This window comes from Mirounga angustirostris, unplaced genomic scaffold (genome assembly GCF_029215605.1).
Source record: "Mirounga angustirostris isolate CCGP_5_RB_7025 unplaced genomic scaffold, mMirAng1.0.hap1 SCAF_11, whole genome shotgun sequence".
NCBI lineage: Eukaryota > Metazoa > Chordata > Mammalia > Carnivora > Phocidae > Mirounga > Mirounga angustirostris.
The window spans coordinates 6,816,674-6,837,070 of record NW_026991719.1 but is presented as its reverse complement, the minus strand read 5'-3'; the positions used below and the strand labels follow the sequence as shown (position 1 = coordinate 6,837,070).

The 20,397-nt window shown below is 47.3% G+C and overlaps 1 protein-coding gene across 5 annotated transcripts in view; it reads right to left on the bottom strand.

The window, feature by feature from the left end:
• SHROOM2 (shroom family member 2) overlaps positions 1-20,397 on the bottom strand; it is a 149,835-nt gene that overhangs the window by 29,078 nt on the left and 100,360 nt on the right. Inside the window, exon 1 of one of the 5 annotated variants that reach the window (XM_054507101.2) lies at positions 6,806-6,952. The exons of the other annotated variants lie outside the window; for them this stretch is intronic. The gene's annotated coding sequence lies outside the window, so the exon portion shown is untranslated. Of the gene's footprint in view, positions 1-6,805; positions 6,953-20,397 lie in introns of those variants that run through there. 5 annotated transcript variants of the gene reach the window in all.

The following is a 20,397-nucleotide window of genomic DNA, read 5'->3' as shown; positions in this document are numbered from 1 at the left end:
CCTTGTGGTTTCCGTATCTCTGCTTTGATCCACACTCTTTAGGAGACGTCCCACAGACACCATTCCTGTTTTCTATAAGATCAAAATGAAGTGCAACCTTTTCCATGGAGCGTTTCCTGGACCTGTTGACAAAGATAAGCCTTTCTTCTGCTGAACCCCCATAAGGACTGAATCTCTGCCTGTTTGTCCCCAAACTGTTCTCAATTCACCTGTGTTATTTTCATTTACTGTCGCTCCTCCTGGGTACACTGGTAGCACCCACTTCTGTCCCTGGGCCTAGCACAGTGCCTACCACAACGCGGGCTTCAGTGAAGACTCAGTGAGGTAACAGGGAGGAACGGAGGAAGCGAGGGAGGGAGGGAGCGGGGAGAGGAAGACATGGCTGGCAGGCTGATTCTCTCCTGTCTACCCTGCATCACAGCATTTACGTTTATTTCTGTGTCCCTCCAGAATGCGTATGTTAAATCCTAACACCCCCCAACGGGAAGGTGTTGGGTGGCGGGACCTTTGGGAGGTAATTAGGTCATGACGATGGAGCCCTCAGCAATGGGACAGCACGCTTGTACGAGAGAGAGCTTGCTGCCCTGCTCTCTGCTCTCCCCCACTCTCTCCCAGGTAAGGACACAGCAGGAGCACAGCCAGCTGCAAACCAGGAAATGGGTCTCACCAGCCAGCAAATCAGCTGCACTTCCATCTTCGAATTGCAGCCTCTGCAACTGTGAGAAATAAATGTCTGTTGTTTCAGCACCTGGTCTATAGTAATTGGTTATGGATTATTTTCCCCAAGAAGAGAGCATAAGATCCTTCCCCAAGAAGAGAGCATAAGATCTGTGCCTGATTCAATTTTGTAGGCTCCCTGGCACCTGACCACACAAATACAGGTCAGTAACCAGAAACAGAGCGATCACCTGAAGACTGCCCACAGAGATCGTGCTTCTTCTGATCTCGTGGTAATTAAAACATAGTAACTGGCGATTGAGTAGCCCTTTACTCTTTTGAATGTGTTTGTATCTATGGTTATACGGCTTCTGTTTATTTTATTTTGACATACTTATACCCTGAGTGATCAAACGTCTCGGGGTGGCGTTATCAAAGGAAACCACACAGCAGGTGCATTAAAATGAACACAAACACATCCCAGTGAAAGAAACCAGAAGGGAGAAAGACACAAGCATGGACAAACGCTTAAATGAGCGGACACTAGAACATACGGAGGTGTGATGTTGTGCCTTCGACGGACCTTCAGGTTTCTGCCAGCCAGAGCAGTAACGGTGGCAGGAGGGCCCAGCGTACTGGGAAGCCAAGGACATCTTGATTCTTCAGCAGAGACAATCCTCTTACTAACCTCCATTTGCAGAAGGCAAGCACGACAGACACAACTCAGCATTTCCAGGGGACTGCAGCCCCAAGAGCCTAAGTCACTTGCCCCCTGACCTGAGCTAGCTTGGAGATGTTCATCTCTGATTCCTGCTTTCTCTCCACAACACCACATTAGACATTATTCTAAAACACCTGGGTTCTTCTCTGTCCAGGCAGTAGAGACGCTGGAGAATATTGCAGGTGGTGGTCTACAGCTCACAGGAAATTCATACCCACAGAGCCCCACATAGTTATGCTTTCTGCGCAGTAACGCAAAGACCACCACACAATTCCCAGGAGCCAGGAGCCAGCAGAATGGGAATGGACTGCACACAGCCAGCAGGCAGGGGCAATGACATGATAAACACTAGTACATTAAAAAGGAAAAAACCGTAACCAGCCATTAATGTGTGAAAAGCACACAGCGCACTTCAGCGATCTATTTGCCCCCTGAATAACAATAATCAAGAAAGGCCCCACCCCCAATAGGAAAATGAACACAAGATGTGAGCAGTAACGAACAAAAGAAAAAAATACAAATGGCTAGCAAGACGCAAAGTTCGACTTTGCGTGTTCCTGAGAAAATGCAAGTTAAAAATGAAATAACTAGGGGGTGCCTGGGTAGCTCAGTCGGTTAAGCGTCTGATTCTTGATCTCAGTTCAGGTTTTGATCTCAGGGGCGTGGAGCCTACTGGAAGGAAGGAAGGAAGGAAGGAAGGAAGGAAGGAAGGAAGGAAGGAAGGAAGGAAGGAAGGGAGGGAGGAAGGAAGGATGGATGACCTTTTTTGCCTATCGAGTCATAGAATTTTTTTAAATGTCCAATATGGACAAAGTTTTGGGAAAGGCAAGACTGTCCTAGGCTGTTGGGTGGTCGGGCATAAACAGTATATACGTCATGGAAGGCATCTTGGGCATATTTCCCAAAAGCCTGCCTTATGATTCCAGATCTAGAATTTAATCCTAAGGAAATCAGCCTGCCAGAACATGAATATTTCACTACAAGATGTTTGCTGCAGTATTACCTATAACTGTGAAAGACTGGAGACAACCCGAAAAGTCCACAGGACCTCTACTGGCAACTCATATCTTAGAATGCCATGCATCATACACAGAACTTCCCTCTATTTTTACTAAGAATGTTTTAGTTAGTAAAGCAGATTTTAAAATAACACGTCCTTTTAAAAAAAACTGTAGGGTCGGGGCGCCTGGGTGGCTCAGATGGTTAAGCGTCTGCCTTCAGCTCAGGTCGTGATCCCAGGGTCCTGGGATCGAGCCCCACATCGGGCTCCTGGCTCAGCGAGGAGCGTGCTTCTCCCTCTCCCTCTGCCTCTCTCCCTGCTCATGCTTTCTCTCTCTCTCTCTGTATCTCTGTGTCTCAAATGAATAAATAAAATCTTTAAAAAAAAAAAAAAACAAAACTGTAGGGTCGCCTGGGTGGCTCAGTCGATTAAGCGGCTGCCTTTGGCTCAGGTCGTGATCCTAGGGTCCTGGGATTGAGCCCGAGTCATGCTCCCTGCTGAGCGGGGAGCCTGCTTCTCCCTCTCCCTCTGCTGTTCCCCTGCCTGTGCTCTCTCTCTCAAATAGATGAATGAAATCTTTAAAAGAAAAAAAAAAAAAAAACCGTATACACAACTAAGGAAGCTGTATCCTCAAACCAGTAAAAATCCTGACTCTCAGAAACATACATGAAGCTTATAAAATAAGGAGCCATTTTGAATGTGGGGTAATTAACTTGGTAAAAGATGAAAATTTAGTTAGAATAGTATATTCCCCCCCATAATTTAAGAGAAAATCGTTTGCTTCAGTTGTCTTCCTCCTACCACAACTGCATGTGACCCAAAATTCTGAAAATCCCACACTTGAGACTGTCTAATTATTGTTACTCGGCTGAACCAATTTGGAAATGCGTGATTTACTCAATAGGCTTTAGATATATTTGTTGTACGTGAAAGTTGACCTTACAGACTGTATTCCTTTATAAAACGTCTCACATGTGAGTGCATAGGCATTGCACATATATACACACGTACACGCACACGCATGCATGTGTATGAGGTTAAACACCTTCCTAGCGCTTCTCGTTATTCTAACCTTTCATGGCCTCGGAGTATGTTTAAGGGCCCACTGGCTAGACTTTGTCACACACATGACGCAGGGGACACCCCAGGGCGCTCCGTTTGCTAGCCGCTGACTCTATGGGGCGTTCGCACCCAGCCCCGAGGCGGGTTTAGCCGTGCGGGGTGCTGCCACGGAGTCAGCAGAGGCTGCCGGCTCGCACCGCAGGCTGCTGACAGGAGCTCCCCTATCTGTAAGTGGATCTCAAAGGTATCACACACGTGTGTGTCTCCTCTGTATTTCTATGTCTTCTTCCACACGAATGTTGGCAGTAGAGGACTCAGGCAATGCGACCTATGGGCCCAGAAGGTGATCTTTTTTTTTAAAGATTTTTATTTATTTATTTGACAGAGAGAGACACAGCGAGAGAGGGAACACAAGCAGGGGGAGTGGGAGACAGAGAAGCAGGCTTCCCGCAGAGCAGGGAGCCCGATGCGGGGCTCGACCCCAGGACCCTGGGACCATGACCTGAGCCGAAGGCAGACGCTTAACGACTGAGCCACCCAGGTGCCCCTCCCGGAAGGTGATCTTAAGGGGAATTCAAGTCCCTGGCTTCTCTCCCTGAGAAGGAAAAGCTGTTGCAGCTTAAAGAGACCTTAGAAGCCAGTGACTCTAAACTCCTTCTTTTACGGACAAAGGAATCGAGGGTCAGAAAGGTTGGGTGAGGGGCGCCTGGGTGGCTCAGATGGTTAAGTGTCTGCCTTCAGCTCAGGTCATGATCCCAGGGTCCTGGGATCGAGTCCCGCATCGGGCTCCCTGCTCCTTGGGAGCCTGCTTCTCCCTCTGCCCATCTCTCTCTCTCTCTCTCTCTCTCTCATGAATAAATAAATAAAATCTTAAAAAAAGAAAGAAAGAAAGAAAGGTTGGGTGACCTGCAAATTACACCCACACGGGCTTGGGACACACGTCCCCAGTCTCTCTGTCTGGTGAGGGGATCTCTACTACACACCCCCTTGGGAGGCTGCATGGCGATTCCTTCTCACTTGCACCATCAGCACACTGGATATGGGCCGCAAAAGTTAGTAAGAGACTAGGTTTGGCAACATGTGCCCCGATTTCCACTCAGCCCATACTTACCTGTAGGACCTTTTCAATATCAGAGGTGGGAGGTATGAATCAGCAGGAACCCACCAGGTTAACAACCAGCCATACTGCATACAAGGGCTCTCTATGAACCGGCTGTGTGAATCCAGTCACTTAAGGCCCAGTTTACTGTAGAACGAACACGGTATACAGTGTGGTTAGGCCCAAGATATGTGTGTGTGTGTGTGTGTGTGTGCGTGTGAGACAGAGAGAGAAAGAGAGAGAGAGAGAATGCTTTGTGAACTTTAAGAATTAACAGAAGGGATTCTGCAAATGTTTCTTTTTTTTTTAAAGCAAAAAACTAAGTAACTCTAGGATCTCTTCAGACATCCAGCTATGTGTACAAGCCTCCCACGAACGACCTGATTATCTAGGAAAAGCCAGCTAGAAAGCACAAGTGTCCGCTAACCAGGGAAAGATAGGTTGATCCAGGGGACAAAAAACAGCAGCTCTTGTTTCTGCTACTTCCCCACCTTGCTCTTCTTAAATTTTAATGCACAGAAGAGGCAAAGAATTAAAGGCATTAAAAGTAAAACAAATGCATGCTAAAGGCCACATGACATATTAGCTTCCCAATATACCTCTGAAAAGCAAAGGTGGACTTTGGAGAGACAGCCAGTCCATGCAAAACAAGCAGCAGCAAGTATACACTTACCAGGGTCACGTCACTCCAGCTGGGCAACTGACGCCTAATACAACCCGTATGGTTAATACCAATGTATACGGTTATTTCTAGTACTCTTCTAAAAAAATTGTTTCTGCGTGTATTCTGTTCATGCATCTCTGAGAATACCCTGCAAATTTTTTCTTTGAGGGGTGTGCGTGTTCATGTGAGAGACAGACGGACAATGTTTTTTCCACCATGCATGACAAAAAGCAAGTGTAGAGATGTACCTCTTTCTACCATCTGTGGAACACTTTTCTGCAACACAATCATAAAGAATATTTATACAATACCCCCTCAAAGATTCTGCTTCGCAAGGAAAATATGCCAGCCAGCCAGCCAGCCAATCTGTACCAAATTTTCAGATATTTTATGTGACATGTTTCATTCATTCTTTCTGTAAGTCTTTGATGTGTAAGGCTCTTTAATTATTTAGTTATAAATGCTGCCAGGTAGATTTCTGAAAATCTTTCTTCAAACTCCCTTTCCTTTTTCCTTCTCAACAGCATGACCGCTAAAACATGCATTTTAGGATAACTCCTACCCATGTGAGTCAGTAAATGCAGACCCAAACAGCAGAGGCAGGTGTCTGCATGTGTTCACATACACACATATATATGCAGCAATTTCTCTGAAGATGGCATCCTCCCTCCACACACAAAAGCCTCCGTCAGTATAGTCAAGGCATTTCAATCATTTAGAAACATGGCCACAAATGTTTCTTTCACAATGCAAAAGATAAAAAAAGATCCCTAGCACATGTATGGTAAGACCTGTAAAGAAATGTCTAAACGGTCACAACCATACCCGAGGGCAAAATCTAAGAACTGGAAAATACTGAGAACCACACTGATTCCATTTTCTCCACTGTGATGTTTTCACTGCAATTAGCAAGCAGGCTATGTGTGAATTTACCCACAGAGCATCTTTTCATGACTCAACATGCACACCTGATATCGCTGCTTCCCCCCACGCCCCCACTTCCAAGTGGCTGACTCACCATTTCCTTTCAATATTCGCATTCAGGGTCTCAGTCATGAAAATACTGATTTCTTACTGGCATGGAAAAAAGAAAAGGCCAGACAAGCAACCCGGGTCTTCGTGCAATGCTGGCCTTCCGCAGGGAAGGCAGAGGTCTGTGGATCTCACGCGGGGCAAGGCTCCCACATGCCAAGGCTGCCGGTCACACCAGCACGATGGCTTGCAGCCCGGAACACAGTACTGAAAGGCACTGCCTTCTAGTTTCAATGCACTTTTAGCCAACTGTAGAGACCAAAGCTGCAAAATTTGCACGTATCTCTCAGCACACATGCAGCACACGCGTAGCGTGCCTGCACACATACGTGCATGCATGCAGAGCTCGAGCTGGGATCTGCACCCCAGTTTGCATTATTTTTCATTTTCAGGCAGAACAATAAACAAGGGAGATGTTTGCGGACCTCCCCAGATCTTAGCCACTGCACTGTGAGCTGACAACCTGCTATTAAAGACAAGAGAACAAAAGAAACACCCGTAAGTACAAAGGCTAGTAAACAGTCCCATCCCGGGTGAGCTGCCTTCAGAAGAAATGCGGGAGGCTCTTACCGGCTCCCTGCTCCCTGCGTCTGCTCCCTGCTCCCTGCGTCTGTTCCCTGCTCCCTGCTCGCTGCCGTCTGCGCGGTGGGCCGTGAACACAGCGGTACGCTTCCTCCAGGGACCGGCAGCCGCGCTCTGCCGCAGCCCCCGGCTCTAGCTGCCTCCAGCACGGAGGAGTCTCAAAGCCATGCTCACCACAGCTGGCCTGTCTGTGCCTGCTGCCTCGGGAAGGACAAGTTCACGCAGGCTCCGTCAACTCTAACCTCCGGGACTCCAACAACTCCTCCTGACCTCAGGGGGAACATTCCCAAGGCTTCAAAGCTTAGACCCCCAAAGACTTGCCCTTTTTAAAACCCCAAAAGGCTTGGGTGTCTTCCTCCTTATAATTTAAAAGGGGGAAACACAGGAAAGCCCACTGAACATATTTTACTCAGCTTTATCTATTTAGCTATGCTAACCACATAGTATGTGTGATATAGTTCAACTCAACCATTACAAAATCAGATGGAACAACGAAAGAAAAAAATCCCACTGAATAGCCTAATTTATATCTATCTGTACTCTTGGGTTTATTACACACTCATTAGGAACGTAATCCAGCAAACAACTAACAAAGTATTTCCGGAAGTTTTACTGTGTGCAAAGCATTCAGTGAGGAAGACAAAGAAGTCACGGGCTGACTGTGACTTACCAGCCTGTCATTTCACAATGATCTGTATTTAAAGTCCCTGCCCTCCACCTCCCTTCCTAAAGCAGCCCAAGACCTCAGTGCCACTCCCATACAGAAAGCACCCTCCTTCCTAACAGCCCCTTCCCATACCGAGAGCCCCAAGCCCTCCCCGGTCTTGTGCTTACCCTTTAGAATTGGTTTTCTCTTTTCAACCTGCTTCTGTCAACCCTTTCTGAATTCACGATTTCCGAGTCTTGCTCATTTAACCAAGTAACACATGCTACTCTGCAGTATGTCCCGGATTACTGCTCTATTTTTAAGAGTGACTTTTCCCTTTTTTCCACACCTGCTTGATCTTAAGCACTGTGCCTATGCATTAATGTTATAGCCAGTCAGCGTTTAAATAAGTTTGCAAGGAAGGTTGCTATGGATATCTCATCATCCAGGGACATGAGGTTATTAACTTAGGTGACCTGAAGCAATCACACTGAAAAGGAGCATGAGAATTTGAACCTGTGTCTTCAACCCCAACGCTTACATTCTTCCTACGACTTCTCATCTCCACCTATTATTTTACCAAGGACACGATCCTATTCCTAAGAGAGGGTACCATCTGCCCCAGGCCATCTCCATGACCTTAACACTCAGTGCAGGGTGCAACGGCCATCCACATAACACCTATCTAGTAAGAATCTGGTAGCTGATTAGATATTTTGCCATACTCACTGCTCAAAAGGTATGTTCCTAATATTTACAAACTGAGTAACTCAAAATGCATTATAAGAATATGATTTTAGGGACACCTGGGTGGCTCAGTCGGTTAAGCGTCTGCCTTCGGCTCAGGTCATGATCCCAGAGTCCTGGGATTGAGTTCCTCATTGGACTTCTCCCTCTCCTTCTGCCTGCAGCTCCCCCTGCTTGTGCTCTCGCTCTCTCTCTGACAAATACATGAAAAAAATTTTTTAAATCTTAAAAAAAAAAAGGAATATGGTTTTAGGGGCGCCTGGCTGGCTCAGTCAGTAGAGCATGCGACTCTTGATCTTGCGGTTCTGAGTTCAAGCCCCACGTTGGCTGTAGAGATTTTTTAAAAATAAAATCTTAAAAAAAATTACAATTTTAAATAAAAACTTCATTTTAGAATGCTCTTAGATTTACAGAAAAAAATACGACAATAAGAGAGTTCGGGGATCTCCAATACCGACAGTTAACATCTTACGTTAGTATGGTAACATTTGTTATAATTAATGAGCCAATCTGGGGACATTAATATTAACTGAAGCCTACACTTGATTCAGATTCCTTTTTTACTTAATGTCCTTTTTCTGTTCTGTCCAGGGTACATTACCTTTAGTTGTCACGTCTCCTTGGATTCCCCTAAGTAACAGCTTCCCAGAATTTCCTCCTTTTTGATGCCCTTGACAATTTTAAGGAGTACTGTTCAGGCATTTTGTAGAATGTCTCTCAACTGGGATTTGTCTGATGTTTTTGCCACGATTATGGTTATGGATTTTGCAGAAGATCACAAAGGTAAAAAGTGCCATTCTCATAGGATCTCAAGGGTTATGCTGTCAATACAACTAATCTCCGTGCGTCACCTGGCAGGGGTTAGCGTATGTCAGTTTCTCCAGCATAAGCTCCTTCTCTCCCTCCACCTTGCCATCCTGCCCTCTTTGGGAGGAAGTTACCCATATACAGCCCATATTTAAGGAGCCAGGAGTTCTGCTCCACCTCCTGGAAGGCAGAAGATCTACATAGATTATCTGGAATTTTTCTGTCTTTTCTCTCTCCACTTATTTATTCAATCACTTACGTATATCAGTATGGACTCAGGAATATTTACTTTATATACTGGGTTACAATCTAACACTCCTTTATTTCATTGTTTCAATTGTTCCAACTCTGGTCATAGGAAGCTCTTTAAGTTGGCTCCTGTGTCCCTTTGACATATCCTTATTGTTATTGGGCTTGTTTGGTTTAGTTCTTCCTTACTTTTTGGCACTATAAGATGTTCCAGGCTCATTCTGTGTATTCCCTGCCCCAGCCTAAACCCAGCCACTCCCTGCCAGGAGCACTGATTGCTTTGATTACAGAAGGGTACTGGAAAACAAGATCTTGATGCTGGTTGTGCTTGAGGACTTTTTAAAGAATGCCCTCAATGAATTATTTCCAAAGAGAAAGCACTTTTATAACACTCAGATTTATAATTTGGGTTTTCATACATCCATGTTTACTAGAGCGAGGCATAATTACCAGGGTGTCTAGGACACTCACGTCTTTTCATAGCTTGTGCTATGTTAATACTTGTGAGATTTTTACATTATGAATACTTGTAATAAAATGCATACGTATCCCTGTCTTTGACACGGAACATTTGTGCGCTTGAAGAATTCCACAAATAGGGCGCCTGGGTGGCTCAGTTGGTTAAGCGACTGCCTTCGGCTCAGGTCATGATCCCAGGGTCCTGGGATTGAGTCCCGCATCGGGCTCCCTGCTCTGCGGGGAGCCTGCTTCTCCCTCTCCCACTCCCCCTGCTTGTGTTCCCTCTCTCGCTGTGTCTCTCTCTGTCAAATAAATAAATAAAAAATCTTAAAAAAAAAAAAAAAAAGAATTCCACAAATAAAAAGGGAACAGAACAAGACAAGCACCCTGGCACTTACATTCCAGAAGAACTCTTCCCCCTAGCCTCTCGGGCAGTCTTGGTGAAGCCTTAAGCCCTTCCTGAGTCACTTCACCTAACGTGGCATGCCAGTCTTTAGGGTCTGGGGGTGCCCTCCCTACCCCTTGCCATCACTGCAAGGCAGAACATCACAAAGGAGCCCATGATTAGAGCATCCTGCACTCACCTCTACTTCCACGCTCTGAAGGAGCCATGGCCACCTCTATTTGGGTGGACAATGTAAACTCTTCAAGTTCAAAAAAGACAAGTAAAATGAAGACAAGAGAAATGGATCTCATTCTTGCAAGAGAATCATAAAAAAAAAGTCTCTGAAATGTCTAGACAGACTGCCAGCCAGGTCCCACATTCCCACCCCTGAAAGTACACTCACGCACAGCCATCCCTTGACCGAACCCAAGGGCTGGCAAGTTTTCCCGGAACACAGCTACACATACTCCCATTCGTACTGTTCATGGCTGCCTCCATGCTACAAGAGTTGAGTCATCACAACATGAACAGACTGTCCCCCGAAGCCAAGAATATTCACTGTCTGACCCTTTACAAACTTTGTCGACCTCAGATCTGCTGCTGCCGCATTGCTCAGACTTGAGTAATGCATAGACTCATCTTAAATTGACTTTTTTTCTTGTGGCATTCCAGTGTTGACAGATTTTTAAAAATTGGTAAGGTCTACATGCCACAAAATTTACTCTATGAAAGTATACAATTCAGTAGTTTTTAGTACATTCACAGAGTTATGCAACCATCAGTACTATCTAATTCCAGAGTATTTTCATCACCCCCAAAAGAAACTCCATACCTACTCTACCAAGTCATTCCCATTCCCCCCAACCCTTAATTCCTGGCAAATGAATCTGCTGTCTCTATAGATTCTGCCTACCTATGGAAACATGCAGTGTATGGCTTTTTTTTTTTAATTTTTATTTATTTGAGACAGAGAGAATGAGAGACAGAGAGCATGAGAGGGAGGAGGGTCAGAGGGAGAAGCAGACTCCCTGCCGAGCAGGGAGCCAGATGCGGGACTCGATCCAGGGACTCCAGGATCATGACCTGAGCCGAAGGCAGTCGCTTAACCAACTGAGCCACCCAGGCGCCCCGCAGTGTATGGCTTTTTTACTGAATTGTGAAATATGTCTAAATATAAAACATTTTATTTTATTTTCATAGCTTTTAGGCTACGAAATACAAAACAAATTTACAATTATATGAGAACAAAACCATAAAGCAAATGTTTAATGAGACAAATGACGGGGCTTTGCTGGGAATGAGCTGTTTCTCCTGTGGTCCCAGATCTCAGCTACTACAGTTTCCCAGATGTCACAGAAGGACTCATTTCACCCATCACTTTTGACAGATAGAACACAGAGTTCTGAGGGCCTGGCACTTGGCTGTCTTTTCCCTCGTCTAGAGACAGAGCTTGGTTTGCATGAGAATGTGGACAGACTCTTTCCTCCCAGCCAGGGACAGTTATTTTATTAGCACTGGCAATGAGACACTTCCACACATACCAGGTGTGGTTGTGCACATCGTGCAGAATATCCTGTTATGAACTTAAGGGTTAATATGGAAACAAAGAAAATTACACTCACAAGGAGAACATGCATATTCCCAAGGATATGCTCCAAACGCTGTTTGAGAACACTTGAACTAGATATACTTTTCAGGCTACCACACTGTCACTATCCATGCTTGTCTTCCTCCTTCGCCTTTCTTTCCTCCAAATTCTGGTGGAGGTGGTGATGATTTCTGTATTGGGAGTGGGAGGAAAGAGGGCTGCTAGGGATGGGGGTGGGGGCACAGACATAAAAGCATGCTCCTGGCTCTGTGTTGTCTTCTATGAATTCTTGGGGGATGTGCAGGTTTAACACATACTTAGAAATACCTGGCTGCACTTTAGATTGCTTAAGAGAAACAGGTGGCTTGCAGACCGGTTTTCTTTTTTTTTTTTAATTTATTTATTTGACAGAGAGAGACACAGCGAGAGAGGGAACACAAGCAGGGGGAGTGGGAGAGGGAGAAGCAGGCTTCCTGCTGAGCAGGGAGCCCGATGCGGGGCTCGATCCCAGGACCCTGGGACCATGACCTGAGCCGAAGGCAGACGCTTAACGACTGAGCCACCCAGGTGCCCCCGATTTTCTTTTTTTAATCCAAATGTGTGGACCGTCAGCAAATTCATGAGTTAAACTGATTTGAGACTAGCTGCAAGAATCTGACAACCACTTAACATACTGAGTCTGTAGGAAATGAGTTCTGACATCCAAGTATCCATCTCACATCCAACTGATGGCAATTATGTTTGAGTAAGACATACTCTTCCTGCAGAAAGTGGATCACTTCAAGTTATCTTTCAAGTTAAAGAAAGCAAACCCAGTTCAAGAGTGACTGCTCAGTGGGTAGGTGGTTTTCTTTTGGGGTGACAAATGTTCTGGAACTAGACAGTGGTGATGGCTGCGTAACATGAATGTACTAAATGATACACATTCAAATAGTAAATTTTAGGTTATGGGAATCTTACATGTAAAAAATAAGGCAAGTAATTTAGAGTAACCTCAGAGACAAAGACCAGCCACTGTGGCCCTATGTAGAGATATCTACAAGCCTGTGGGTCTGAAGGGGAAGGAGGTGGAACAGAGAACCAGATGGTTGTCCAGTCCTCACAGTCATCTTGTGAGGGAGCTCAACATAGGTGGGCCTGACATTCCCGGGTGATCTTCGGCACACACAATAATTTCAGAGTTCTAATAGAAAAATAAAGGCCAACAAAGGAAAAAGAGCAAAGGAAAAACTTGCTGCAATTAAGCTGCCTTCCCCGGCCCCAAACAAAGGTGCCTCCTTTCCAAAGTTCCTAAAAACAAGTGATACTGAAGGTGGCCTTGGGGGTAGGCAGCTGTAGAAGGAATGCATGGACTCAGCCACCTACTGCATCTTTCCTGATGACCTTGCTTGCCCAAACCTTGCTCTTCTCTGTGAAGCAAGTTTTCAGTCTACCAGTATTCTAGAATGCCCACTCTTGCACCATGCTTAGTCATGTTACCATCCTACAAGAACACTATCATGCCCTCTCACAAGCTGTACCTTCTGCAAGGGAGGGAACTAAAAGCCAATGTTCACAGTTCATGGATGAGATGTACATATATTTCTGTTCTATTCTTTCCAAGATTTATTTATTTATTTGAAAGAGAGACAGAGCATAAGCAGGAGGGGCAGAGGGAGAGAGAATCTCAAGCGGACTCCACACTGAGCGCGAGCCCAGGGGGAGCTGGCTCTCACGACCCTGAAATCACGCCCTGAGCTGAAATCAAGAGTCGGAAGCTTAACCGACCCTTCCACTCAGGGACCCCGAGATGTGTGTCTATTTCTAACATGGGTTAATCACTCAGGTCTGATTAAGACATTTGGCTTCATCCACTCATGTTAGGAAAGCCAACTTAATACAGACTCAGTCGAGTGCCACATTCGGCCGCAGCAGAACCAGGAACTGGAGACCTGACACTTCACAGCTTGGTTCTGGAGTCAAGAGGCAAAGCACCTTAACTAGACAATCAACCAGAAGAGCCTACAAAAGTTAAAAGGCAACAGAGATTATCTCCAAAGGAGGCAGAGCGGACTTCGCCAATGCCTTGGACAGTATGAACAGCGTTAATGTAAGGAGCATTTAAATCTGTATGGCCAGGGCGCCTGGGTGGCTCAGTTGGTTAAGCGACTGCCTTCGGCTCAGGTCATGGTCCTGGAGTCCCGGGATCGAGTCCGCATCGGGCTCCCTGCTCCTTGGGAGCCTGCTTCTCCCTCTGACCCTCCTCCCTCTCATGCTCTCTGTCTCTCATTCTCTCTCTCAAATAAATAAATAAAATCTTAAAAAAAAAAAAAAATCTGTATGGCCGTCTGAATGGGTGCTTCCCAGGCCATCTCAGCCCTCAAACACAGCCTAGAAGGGAGAAGCACGGCTGGAAAGGCTGAGAGGAGATGAGTCTCGGTGTGTTTAAATGGATTTCTGGAGAAAGGCAAAAACGCTGATGAGCACCTTTGTGCAAATTCAACCAAGGCCAGCCGACAAGGGCCTGAGCTCAAGTGGACAGGAGAGACAAAAGGGTAAAAGAGCAGAGGGTTACTGCATCTGGACAGGCGCAGAGGATTCTCCACCTGGGAAGCGGAGGCCGTGCTGGCGGGCTCCGGTGGCCAGCAGGGGCGCAGGCGCAGCTCCCGACGGGGCTGCACGGTCGCCCCGGGGGCGCACCGGAAGTGACGTGCGCACCGGAAGTTACGTGAGCCCCGCAGTTCCGGCCGCTGGAAGGCGGAGGGTGCCTTCCGCCCGCAGCTCGCGGAAGGCTTCGCTCCCCCGCCCGGAACCCGGAACCCGGAACCCGGAACCCGGAACCCGGAACCCGGAACCCGGAACCCGGAACTCGGCGCTGCGGGTCCGTCTGCGTCTCCTTCCGTCCCCGCGGGCCTCCGCTCAGCCCTGGGCGCAGGGAGTGCCGCCTGCCCTCCTTCGGCACGCCTCTTCCCCCAGTCTTGGCTCCGGCTCTCCCTCTCTCCCCACCAGCCCCAAACCCTGTAACCCACACACGCTGGCCTCGCCACGCTTCCTTCCCAATAACGTGAAGTCCCCAGGCCAGACCAGCAAGGAAGCAAATGTGTGGTCGCGCTGCAGTCCCGACTCCGCGGCTCCCAAAGCCACGTGGCTATACCTGCGGGGAGGAACCGGAGTTACACCCCCCCAGCCCCCAGCCCCCAGCCCCGGCAGCAATTTTCCTGCGGCGCCCTCTCTCCTCTCCAGGAGGGAGGACGGGGGCAAGTCTGCAACCACAAAGACCACCGCCGAGAGAGGAAGCTGCGCCCCTTGCTGGCTCTGCCCGATGCTGGCTCCGCCCTGGAAAACGGCCAAGCTGGGGTGTAGCCTTGTTATCCCAGCATGGGCTTCGTAATTTTCCAGCGGAGCAGTTCAGAATGGAAGGCTTCAATCGCCCCTTAGCTAATTGAGGGCCAGGAAAAGCAAAGGTCTTCCCGAAAGCCGCAAATGAGCAGTAGAGTTTGGCTGGGTAATCTCTCTCACTTTGAAATCTATTGTAAGAAGCTTGTCTAGTAACTGAAAAATCAGTCTCTGTGTTAACCTCTGCACGCCAAGTCACCTCTCAGGGAGGAAACGCACAGGAAGGTGACCCCCAGGTGGGTTTGGCTTGTTTACGAGTTTTATATTGAAGCACATTTTCCCTAACGAGCTCGATTTCATACGGACTCAGTTTTACAGCCGTTGTTGGGATTCAGAGTATATGCTCACTCTCGTCCTCCCCGCTCATCTGTCCCAACAAGACACAAGCCTGCAGGTCAGCGCCAGCCCACTGGCAGCAGCTCCTGAAGGCGCGGGCGGAAATGGCTGCAAGGCAGCTAGGAGGATGGAACCTGCCAGCGCCCACAGCCACCGTGCTCCACCCCCAGATCTCGTCTCTCCCTTGGTCTCCAGAGCCTCCCTGAACTGTACAGTACTCACTGAACTCCCAAATTTGAGAGCAATAATTGAACACAGCACAACTTAGCTTTCTCGCGAGCTTCAAAATATGATACTGGAAAACAAGTCCACTACCAAATCTATCTTGAGATGTTTATGTCTTGATTCTCAAAGTCATGCCAGGATAGAAAGACAAGCCCATTTCAATTGCTATTGTGTAAACTAAAATCTTAAATAAAATTTCAGCACACAGAAAGTGCCACTGGATCGTTATTCATCATAACCAAGGGCTGAAGCAAGGGCTGTTGGCAGGTACCCATCCATTCGTGTACCAGTCCACCCTGTTTATCCATCTACCTACCCATCTATTTATCTACCTACCACCCACCCCTCTATCCATTCATCCACCCGACAACTGGTCCATCCATCTTTCAGTCACTGTGCTTACACAGGGTGCCTTCCCCAAGCTGAGCATGAACGCCCAACTGCCATTTGCTAGGTAGATGTCCTGAGGTAGGCTTGTGGTGTTCCAAGAACAGCCTTGTAATAAGCATCAAGGCCCTGAGGGAGAGACAAACTTGGCTTGTTCAAGGGATAGAAAGGTAGCAATAAGGGCGCCTGGGTGGCTCAGTTGGTTAAGCGACTGCCTCTGGCTCAGGTCATGATCCTGGAGTCCCGGGATCGAGTCCCGCATCGGGCTCCCTGCTCGGCAGGGAGTCTGCTTCTCCCTCTGACCCTCCTCCCTCTCATGCTGTCTCTCATTCTCTCTGTCTCAAATAAATAAATAAAATCTTTAAAAAAAAAAAAAAAAAAAAAAAAGGTAGCAATAAGTCCCGAGCCTGGATGGGAAAGGAGAGTGACAAAGGATGCTCCACAAAAAAGGCCATACAGGGCCTTGCAGGTCATGGTCAGGAGCTTGCACTTTATTCCAAGTGCAACCAGAAGCCATTGCATGGTTTGGGAATGGGGCCAGTTATTATTTAGTCTATATTCCGAGACCAGCAAGGAGGTAGCAGCCATGGCCCAGGCTGGAGATGATGAAAGCTTGGACAAAGGTGGCGAGAACTTGATCCCAGAGAGTCAAAGCAGAGCCCCTCAGAGAGCAATGTGCTGCACTGGGGAGGTGGGCTTTGGCTTGTGCAGCAAGGTGACCAGGGGACCTGTGACTCAGATCAGAGCCCCTGCAAGGGGGGTGCTGGAGCGGCAAAGACAGGATTTCCATCTCCATTCTGTTCAGAAGCACAAGCAGCCATCCAGGCAGGGAGACCAGCAGGCAGCATGGGCATGGGTCCGTGAGAATCAGGGAAGGGCCCACAGACACATCTCCCAGGTGAGCGTCAGAGTCACCCACCTCCTCTGGGGAGAATGCCTCCACACGGGCATACACTCAGAAGGTCAACTCTTAGAAGTGGCATCATTGAATCACAAGGTGCCTGCAACAGCAAGGCTTCATGTAACTGAACCCCAAGACACCCTTCGGAGAAGTTTTACCTAATTCCTCTCTTCACCAGCCACACTCAAGGATGGCAGCCCCCCTCTCCCTTTTGTTTTAAATGCTCCCACATCAGCTGTGGCTCCATCAGCTCGACGACAGGATATACTTCCTGAGAGCGCTGAGGCAGCTGACAGCCTCGGCTACAAGGTATAAGGCAGAAAGGACATTTCTCCCAGGGTTATGGAGTCACTGTATACCCCAAAACTTGTAAGTTGAAGTCTGAACCCCCAGGACCTCAGAATGTGACTATTTGGAGATAGGGTTTTTAAAGAGCTAAGTAAGGTGAAATTAAGTCATCAGGGTGAATCCTAATCCAGTCTCAGTGGTGTTCTTACAAGAGACTGGGCAGAGACACACAAAGGGAAGACCACGTGGGAACACGGGGAGGAGGTGGCTAATGTGCAAGACGTGAAGAGAAGGCCTGGGAGAAACCAAACCCGCTGACCCCTTGATCTCGGGCTTCTGGCCTCCACAAGACTGGGAAAATACATTTCTATTGTCGATGTCACCCAGTCTGTGGTATTTGGTTAGGACAGCCCGAGCAAGCTGCTACATCCAGCTTATGAGGTACCCCAGTGAGTGGGGGAGAGAATTTGCAGGAAGCAGACTCCTGTCGGTCACAATGACTGAGCTCGGAGAGCTGTGCAAAACCTCTGAGAACAGGAGAAACTAGGGGGTGAAGCAGTCGGGTCTGCTCACCACAGGAAAAGCTAGAAGTAAGCAAATGCAATGAAATCAGCTCTCCTGGCTTTGGGTGTCTTTCAGCTCAAACACCACCTGTCTCCCCTATGACTCAGCCAGAAGTTTCCTCATCCTCTTTCCTCCAAGATTCTGAAGCACCACATTATTTCTTACAAAAATTCTAATTATGTGTCATCATTTCTATGGTAAGTACTGGTGTCTCTCCTTCCCACTTACACTGTGAGGTCCTTTGGGAGCAGAACCTTTGTCCTATATATCTTTATATAGGACAGAATCTTGAACCTCACAAAAATGTTCTCAATGTGATTTGAATGAACAAGTAACTCTTATCTTGATGCTATGTTGTCTCAACAGAATACAATGAAAAACATTCACTACCCCACACCAGTTATCAGATCCGTAATTCCTTTTTTTTTTTAAGATTTTATTTTTAAGTAATCTCTATGTCTAACGTGGGGCTCGAACTCACAACCCCAAGATCAAGAGTCACACGCTTTACTGACTGAGCTGACTAGGTGCCCCAGTAATTCATATATTTTTAAATTTTTTTTTATTTTTAAGATTTTATTTATTTCTTTGACAGAGAGAGAGAGAGACAACGAGAAAGGGAACACAAGCAGGGGGAGTGGGAGAGGGAGAAGCAGGCTCCCCGCTGAGCAGGGAGCCCGATGCGGGGCTCGATCCCAGGACCCGGGGATCATGACCTGAGCTGAAGGCAGATGCTTAACGACTGAGCCACCCAGGCGCCCCTCATATTTTTTATACACGTTTATACTGTTTTAAATTTATGCAAAACAGGGGCGCCTGGGTGGCTCAGTCGGTTAAGCGTCTGCCTTCGGCTCAGGTCATGATCCCAGGGTCCTGGGATCGAGCCCCGCATCGGGCTCCCTGCTCAGCGGGGAGCCTGCTTCTCCCTCTCTGCTGCTCCCCCTGCTTGTGCTCTATCCCTCTCTCTCTCAGATAAATAATAAAATCTTAAAAAATTTTTTTTTTAATTTATGCAAAACATTAGGTGTCTTTAAATCTTTGCATTACAGGATTTTGGTTTTGGTGAGCAAAAAGACAGTCCTTGACCTGAATTTTCATTTCTTTTATTCCCAGATTTAATGTTTCAAGTACACTATTTCTTACTGATACTTCAGAAAATAAACATTCTCCGAAAAAAGCTGAAAGTGGCTTTTCCACGTTCCTGTTCTGGAATTTCGTGGAGTCTTCTTGCCACTCTTTGAATGCGCACACAGTTCTGAAAATTGCCGGCTCTGCAGCTCAAAAGCAGAAGGCTCTGGAACTAATTTCTTCGGAGTGGTGGTGCAGTGTGCTATGATAAAGGAAGCCTGTGGTCCCTCCTGCTGTTCTTCTCGACCCTCTCGCTATTGACAGTGTCATTCCCCCCCCCCCACACACACACAGAGTGTCATTAGGACTCCGCTCACAGCAGACGGGCTAAGTCCCTTGCAGTGGAAGTGCCGTGCCTAGGGCAGGAGCGCAGCGAGCTCTGAGCACCCTCATGACGGCAGTAGGGCCCGGGAGCGGGCTGCGAGAGAAGATTTCAGCTGGTGCCGGGCTGGGACTCACCCAGAGTCTCTCGGAGTAAAGCTCTAATTGTGTTTCTCAGAAATGGCTGCATTCTTGTAGGTGTATTATTTATTGGCCATTCCTTCTTAGCCAGGGATTCTTGGTTTCAGCCATGCAAACCGTGCATGGCAGGGACCTCCTACACAAAATGCCACTCTTGTCCCCTCAGAGCCACGTAAAGATTGGATGCTGTTGCATAAGGCTAACAGCCCTCAAGTTTTTTAGCCCAATGAAATAAGACCCCATTACAGAAGGCCCTTAAAAGCAAACATTTAAATTGGTTATTTCTGAAACAGAACCTTATGAGGTTAAGTGTTTAAATCTAAATATCACACTGATCACCAGAGACTCTCAAAGCGACAGAAAAATCTGCATTCACTTACCCAACCGTAAGTTGGGTAAGCTTCTATCAGCCCTTTTAAAATAAGGTGATACCACAGGTCCTACAGTAGTCTATGCTTTTCTCTCCCTCCCTCCTCATGCATATCAAGGGCGAGATGACACTGTCTATCTGTCTACCTACCTACGTACTTAATCTAAATTCCATCCTCCCTACAGCTATTCTAGAATGACGGCATATAGCACGGTAATATGCTGCTGCCATCCACGATTCTCTCACACGCTCTGATCCTCTTCAGGAGCCCACACAATTGATTTCTATTTTCATGCTCAAAATAAGCCCAATTTATTTATTTATTTTTTTTTTAAAGATTTTATTTATTTATTTGTCAGAGAGAGAGACAGAACACAAGCAGGGGGAGAGGCAGGCAGAGGGAGAAGCAGGCTCCCCGCTGAGCAAGGAGCCCGATGTGGGACTCGATCCCAGGACCCTGGGATCATGACCTGAGCCGAAGGCAGCCGCTTAACCAACTGAGCCACCCAGGCGTCCCAAAATAAGCCCAATTTAGAAAGGCCGGCTCCATGCCTTCCTGACTGACAAACCTTCCAGGCAAGTCTGATGCGAGACCATGCCCCAGCAACCCAGCTGTGTACTTGGTCCCTTCATTCGAGCATTCTGGATAAAGCATTTCATTCA